At 36.7% G+C, this 8175-nt stretch overlaps 1 long non-coding RNA gene across 2 annotated transcripts in view; it reads left to right on the top strand.

The window, feature by feature from the left end:
* Positions 1-8175, top strand: part of LOC112065037 (uncharacterized) — a 122912-nt gene that overhangs the window by 72509 nt on the left and 42228 nt on the right. The window lies entirely within an intron of this gene.

Below are 8175 nucleotides of genomic sequence, written 5' to 3'. Positions count from 1 at the left end.
ATGTGGGATCTCCCCGGACCGGGGCACGAACCCGTGTCCCCTGCATCAGCAGGCGGACTCTCAACCACTGCGCCACCAGGGAAGCCCTCATTTGCTTTTTATAACTCTATTTCCTCTAACCAGTGGGCCATTTTCTATGTTTATCCATAATAATTTACTGAGAGAAAAAACACACAGCTTTTTAAAAATGTGTTTTAGACAGATAATGGTTTTAAAAGCAAGGGAAATATATCTAGTCATTGAACAGGTGTGTGCTTGCAAAAGCAAAATAAATGACCCTTTTAAAACACAGTTTTTCATCAAAATGAATTTTACTTCTAAAAAAAGATGGTGATATACCCTGTGGATACTTAATATAAATTCATTTGAAAGGCATCCTAGATCTTTTTACCCAGTGATCAATTACTTTGTCTTTATTTTTATTTTAAAAAGCTAAAGAGAGAAGCCATAATTCTTCTGAATAATACAGACCAATATTCAGCTATTGCTTGAATTTCACAGCTCTGTGTGAGATAAATGTACATTCATATTGGTTCCTTATTTTAATCCTTAATTTGCACAACAAAGCTTTGCTGTGTTATTAGCTTTCTGTGTTATACAATAGGCAGAGAGAATATCATTAACTGTCTCTGACCAGGTTGGCAATAGATTGAGAATCTGTAATAGTGGGATCTATAGAACTTAATCAAGATATTGGTTTGATTGTTTATAGATTTTTACTTAGGTAAAATTCAATTTAATGTTTAATACGAAATCTATAAGCATATTTGTATGTATATATGCAAACACATACTCTAATATTGAGAGTAGAGTAAGATTGGCATGCTATTAAAATGGTATTTTGAGGACTCCCCTGGTGGCACAGTGTATAAGAATCTGCCTGCCAATGCAGGGGACACAGATTCCATCCCTGGTCTGGGAAGATCCTATATGCCTCGGAGCAACTAAGCCTGTGAGCCACAACTACTGAGCCTGCACTCTAGAGCCAGCACGCCACAACTACTGAACCCACGCACCACAACTACTGAAGCCTGCGCGCCTAGACCCCGTGCTCTGCAACAAGAGAAGCCAACGCAAGGAGAAGGTCGCGCACCACAACGAAGAGTAGCCCCCGCTCGCCACAACTGGAGAAAGCCCGCGTGCAGAGACGAAGACCTGACGCAGCCAAAAATAAATAAGATTAAATCTTTTAAAAAAAATTGTATTTTGGCCGTGGGACTCAGGAATGCCAGAATCCTTCCCCAGAAAAATACCTCCGACAATTTTCTGGAAGGTGATAAATGAAGAGAGCAATGACTAGTTAAACAAAATAACACTTTATTATAAATTAAGTCTCTGCCCCAAAAGCCATTGGCAAAGTCTAGTAAATTACACTGGGATTTAGTAGAACTTTCACCCCAGTTAGATATGTGAGTGGGTGCCATCCTACTGAGCCCAGATTTAATATTAGGCAATGACCATCTTTACAAAACAAAAAGCTACACCTGCCAGCACAGGAAAGCATGGAGACAAGAAACAGAAAAGAGCATTTGCTGTATTTGCCCAGCACTGAGTAGGCCTAGACCACCAGACAGGCACCCCTCCCAGACCAGGGCAGAGTCTCCTGCTGAGCAAGAGAGTGACAGCGGCAAAGTGTGTGTGTGTGTGTGTGTGTGTGTGTGTGTGTGTGTGTGTGTGTGAGAGAGTCAGAGAGAGAGAGAGACAGAGACAGAGACAGAGAGAAAGAGAGAGAGACAAAGAGAGAGAATGGGGAGGGGAGGGAAGGGAGGAGAGAAAGCTGGAGCCCTTACCACTTTCCAAGTGTAGAAGGAGAAAATTAGGAAAAGGAAAATCAAAGCCCCCTTGAAAGCTCCACCCATAAAAAATGCAGTGGAGTCAGTAATCAGTGTCCAAGCAGTTCAGCCCTCTTTCCTTGGCCTGGAGGAAGAGGGAGGACAGAACTTCTAGCTTGAGGTCTGATTTGGTCAGGGGAAGGAGTGAGGAAATGGGCAGAAAAGAAGCTGGGGCAATCTCAAGGCTAACCTCTCTCCCACTGAAGAATTCTTGTCTCAGTGAGATTTGGGGTATGCATAAAATATTTTTTCAGCCCTATAATGTTGTTTCTTTAGATACAAGTTTTTTCCAGCCCTAGAGATTTAACCTCAAGGAGGATATACTCGAATTTCACACTCGTCCACTTAATACTCATTGAGAACAAAGTTTTGTTTTTGAGGGGTATAAAGAAGAATGAAGATGAATCCTGCTCTTGGAGAAACTTGAATTTTAGACATTGTCAAAAATAACTAGACTATAAGCTATAGAATGAAAAGTACCTTAAAATATTTATAGCTCAAGGACACTGAGAGTTTGGAGAAAAAGTTTTTAAAATTTAGCAATAGTAGATTTCACTATGACATTTGTAGAGTATTATAATAAGTTTTGGAGTAACCTTTTAGAAATTCTGGACAGATCTCATGGAATACTTCTTTTGAAGAGAAAAGAAGCAGATAAGCAAATATACACCTGCACAATTCAAATACTGATGCATCTCTCCAAAGCTCTAAAACTAATTAGAAATTTTGTTTCATGACTGCATTTAGCCTTTAAAAAGATAGGCATCTATTAACAGTTTGGGAATATAATGACAAGCAATTAGTTATAATTGTTCTGGAAAGAAATAATAACTGGAAGCAGATGACTTCTAAAGGAATTGAAAAATAAGCTTGCTAACAATTCTTTTTTTAAAAAAATTTATTTATTTATTATTTTTGGCTGTGTTGGGTTTTCGTTTCTGTGCGAGGGCTCTCTCTAGTTGCGACGAATCGGGGAATTCATTTTAGGAATCTTCCTCTTTAGATGTATATAGAACTTGAAGAAGATAAAATTCTTTTCTTACTTTGGGCTTTCTAGTTAGCTTTTCTACCCTTCTTTTACCATCCTCACCCCACAGAATCTTCATTTAACCATTTACATTTCCCTTGTAAGAGAAAATATCAGGGTACTTTTAAGAACCTGGAAGCTGAGAAAAATTCCCTACAAGATGGAATTAATTATACTTATTTGAAAGATTTGAACAATTAGTTGGAAACTGCAGAAGGCAGATAGCAGTTCAATACAAGGAAGAACTGCCTAAAGATTAGAATGTATCAAAAATAGTTTTCTCAAATATTTCTAATCCCTCAATTTGTTCAAATGTGAACTGGAAAATCTTTTACAGGTTAACATAGAGTTGATCCAAGCATTAATTGGATATTGGTGAGGAGCTGGACTTGTTGATATGCAAGGTTTCTTCATATACTGAATGAGCTTCTCTCCCTGAAATTATTTTCTAACAAAGGAGTTATTTGCACTGTGCCCTCTCTCAGAAAGTTGTAGGTGTAGGATCTACACAATTAACTCCTGCCACTGTTTTGAACTAAGCCATTGAGATAATCATGAACCTATACACATGCACCATTCAGGGTAAGAATGAAATTGGGACACAAACTTAGATGTGAAATTAAGTGGCATTAGGAAATGTTTTTATGCCAATCGCCCCATGTATTGAAGAGGAACTGAATATTTCAGAAGGATGGATGTACCTAAAATTTTTTAGAATGGGAGCTTGATATGGTTCTATTGAGTTAAATAGAATATGGCCAGAAGTTAGCCATCTTTGGCACCTATGCACAAAATTCCCACAAACATAGCTCTACTGCTGCTTAAAAAAAAAAAAAAATCCCTGTATATTTCCTAACAAAGTATGTCTGCTAGTATGTTTAGGCTGTGGGAGTGAGTGGCTCATATCTCTGGGGATTATAGAAGATGCAAGGAAGTATTTTACACAGGTCAAGTGAACAGATTTATTTGAAATAATAGCAATACCACTATTGGACCTGTCATCGTTGATAGCTATTAGAGCTGCTGGCACCACAATGAATAGGTAGACTCAATTTTGGGTTTCACTTTTATTCAGTCCATTGGCCTCGGTCCAATCGGTTCCCTCTGGTGTACGTAAGCATCACCAACTTAAGTCAACCCCCTCTGGCCACACTTCCCATAGAATCTGTACCTCTTAAGATCAGAAAATCAGACTGCAACTCAACACAAGCTATCTCTTAGAAATAGTGTGATATATATCTTGAGACCCTTGCTTGCAGTGCATTTAGCCATTATTCTTCATAGCTATCCACCCAGCACCTCTTATGAAACCCATGATTTTCCTTGCAGTTAGAATGTTTTTGCCTGCAGGTAATAACTCAGTTCAAACTAGTTTAAACAATAAAACACTTTGTTGGCTGTCATAACTCCCCAGTTTTTCATGCTCTCATAACTTGTGTCTATTTCTAATACTATTGCTCTAATTAAAAAATTTTAATACATTTCACCTAAAGTATTATAATTGTGTCCTACCTGGTAATTCTACTACCCCATTCATGGTTTCCTATAATAGGCATTTATCCATTTATTCAACATTTTGCATGCCTACTCTGCTATTTGAGGGGGAAAACACACCATTGAATAAGTTTAATTGCAGTCCCTAAATTTAAGGAGCTATATTAGGGGGGAAAGGCTAGGCTATGGTACAGCATCAAATGGAATCCTCTAGGTTGATGACAACAGTGTACTCTCTCTTGCTATACGTCCTATGTAAGATGACTGTAGCTCTGCCCCACATCGTATTCACCCCAGGACCTAGACTGATGGAGCAGCTTTTATATGGAAATTTGCCTGCTGGTGTGGCCCAAGGAAAGAAAGTGTGACAAAGCACAAACTGGTTCTCAAAGTTTCTGCCTATAAGTGACATATGTCAGACTCACTTATATTTCACTAGCCAAATCAAGTTGCTTGACATATCTGACTTCAAGGAGTAGAGGAAGTATACACTTCTTCCAGGGAGGACAGTGAATACTGATAATGAGTAAAGCAATGAACCACATGACCTTAAAATTTAGAGCAGGGGTCAGTAAACTAGAGCCTGCCACATACTTTTGTAAACAAAAGTTTTATTGAGACACAGTCACACCATTCATTTACATGTGGTTTATGGCTTCTTTTGCACTAAAAATGGCAAGAGTTGAGTGGTTACTACAGAGACCATATGGCCAAGAAAACCTACAATGTTTGTTCTCTGGGCCTTTACTGAAAACGTTTTCCCAGCCTGAGTTAGAGAGGCAGAAGGTTACATGTGTAAACATCTAAAATGAAATGTGTCCTACTTTCTTATTTGCTTCATGATTAAAGCCCCTGTTTTTCTGGAAGCAAGCAACGTCTAAAAATTGTTTTTTAATCAAGTTGAGGCATTAATGAGAAAACATACCATAAGACCAATATTTTTTAAAAAGTACTTTGGAACTGCAGAGGAAACAGGTCTGATTGAAAAGATCAGGGAAGATTTTTGGAGGAAGTACAATCCAAAGTGAGCACTGAAAGGAGAAAATATGTTCTCAGGCGTGCCTTCAAGGGAAAAGTATTGCAGAAAGAAGCAAAAACTTGAACCAAGAAAGTTTAAGGTATGTTCAAGGAATAGTGAATCCTCGATTATGATTAAATGCTAGAATTTGTGGTGGATTATGGAAGATGAAGCTGTCCCTGGAAACACAAAAATACCATCTTGAATTTTAAAATTAGAACCAAATTATTAGAAGAGGCAGCAAGAGTGTTGAAAGGTGTTCAGGGTTTGAATCTTGGCTTTGTCATGTGATAGTTGTGTGACATACCTTTTGTGTCACCGACCTTGAGCAAATTACTTAACCTCTCTGAGCCTCAGATATTCCTGCCTAGGAAATAAGAATAACTAGAACCTCATAGTTTTTTGAGGATTTAAATAATGGATACATAGTATCTGTCCTATGCTTGAAACATAGTAGATGTTCAAAAATTATAGCTATTCTTATTAATATTACTCTTTAAGCCATTGTCAATATGCTTCTCTGACTTTTGCAGCCAGCCCATTCCTAACTCACATACAATTTCTGGTCTTTGTGCCCCTTTTCATGTTGTGTCACCTGTCTGGAAGAGTCTGCTCTTACGTGCTACCTGTGAAAAGTCTACTCTTCTTCAATATCCATCTCAGATAGCTTTCCATAATTTAAAATTAAATCTCTTCCACTTATTCATATAATAGATATTCATAACACATTTCATTGAATTTAAGGTCTTATGTGTGTGCTGTCTTCAATCATTCATAAGATTCTTTTGGAAAGGAACTGTGTCTTGGTCTTGTTAGAATCTTTGTTATATAATTTTACAAGCAGCATTCACTCTTGGCAGAATGATCCAGAAAATATTTTATTTATTTCATGCTAGGATCCCTAGTTAATCGATAAACCATCTTGGGAAAACCTTAGTTCTGCAACTAAGTTGGTCTTTATAAATAAGGACAAATATAAGGTCATAAGTTGATCTGGGTGTTGACCTTTCTCTAAATTTTGAAAGCAATTAAATTGAATTGTGTTCTTTCTTATTAGCATGTAGGGAAGGCAATTTTAAAATCACACTTGTGAAATTCTCTGAGCAAAAAGAAGCTTTATCATTATTGTTTACTTTCTAAGTATTTAATGAATAACATAAGGCTTAAATTTCTGTTGTGTGAAAATCACTAATAAATGACAGAATGTTTAAAATGAAGAATTCAGTGAATGTGGCTTAAAATTGTACAAGGTACTTCCAATTGTCCCTTTTCCTTTTGATAGGTTCAGATATTTAAAGCAGTACACTCCAAGCACACTCAGGCTTATAGTCCTGAGAGTGGACCAGATGAGTCCCTGGAGCGTGGGAAAACCTTAGAGCCCTTATTCATGTTAAATTTTTATCCCATCATATAAAAATCTCTAATTTTATATTTTAAAATATATATTATATATTTATTTAGCATTTTATGTATATAATTTCTACATAAAAATTATTAAAAATTATTAAATACTAAATTAACTAATAAAATAATATAAATTAAATCATTTAAAATGTGTGCTCAAAATTTATTTATTGATAGGGTATAGAATTTAAAAAACTGGAGATAATTGGTTTAAAGGAAATCAATATACATAAATACATAATGTATATATATATGTTACAATATTTAGTCATGCATTTCTTGTTTATTAATTTTTAAAACAATAGTGATTGCTTTCTTTCTATACAGATTGCATTAGGACACAATACATATTTTTGAAAAAATATTGTTTTCTGGTGGTGAAGTGTCTTGTGGTAGCTTCAGGATCCCATCCAGCATTTTTAAGTTTGGCAAACAGGAGAACACTCTAAAGCAAAAGTTAAAGAAAACATAAAAGTAACTATACTGAACAAAAGCATTGTATTTCACTTACTCTTTTTATAAATGAGTAGACTTTGCCTATTGTCACAAGAAAGATGAGTGGCTGTCACTTTATTCTGTTTTCCTTGTCTCTGCAATGAGGTTACAGTAAAATACTATTCACGTTCACTGAGGTGATGACCCTCCCATAGCTTGCCCTCTCAGTGAGCTACTAGATAGTTCAGCAGATTCTAAGTATTGAGCAGAGGAGTGGAACTGCATAGTCTGTTTTTATAAAAGAATGTCATTCCAGTTTTTACAAAGTCCTATAAAGAAAAAAAAATCAATGAGTGGATTTAGCCAACTAACCATAAGAGAAAGAATGAGGTCACAATATATGTACACATTATAAAGTTAAAAGTTTTTTTTTTTTTTTTTTTTTTAAGTAAAGCAAGTCCCAGTTGTTTAGTGATAGTTAAGGAAGAATTCTGGCTGGGAGTTATGAGAAGGGGTGGGAAATAATTTTGTGCTGAGTGATTTTGCCTTGACAGAGAGCATTTTTGAAGCTCACATTTCCAATTTAGACAGTCACTTCCAGGTTCAGGAAGCAGTCTTTCATGTCAACCCAGTTAAACAGTAGTTGTATGCCTAGCAGTGTTACAAAGCAGCATTTTCTTTCAAATGGACAGCTTTCCTGGTTGGAGAGTTCTGGGGGCTCAGGCCAGAGAAAGTGCATGGCTCTGGCAATGGCCCAGGCTGAAAGATGCTGAAACCTCTCAGGTGATGTGCTGAGTCAACTAATGATGGTGCCAACCTCCTCGAATGCTCCCATTGGCTGCATGACTTTCTTAGCTCTAAATCCTTTCTGCACATTATCTCATCCTCACAACAATTCTGTCAAGTTAGTTTTTATCTCCCATTTTAAGTAACTTATCCAAGATCATAAAGCCTGTAGGTGACTG

This window comes from Physeter macrocephalus, chromosome 1 (genome assembly GCF_002837175.3).
Source record: "Physeter macrocephalus isolate SW-GA chromosome 1, ASM283717v5, whole genome shotgun sequence".
In the NCBI taxonomy this organism is placed as follows: Eukaryota; Metazoa; Chordata; class Mammalia; order Artiodactyla; family Physeteridae; genus Physeter; species Physeter macrocephalus.
This window is presented reverse-complemented; position numbering and strand designations above follow the sequence as displayed.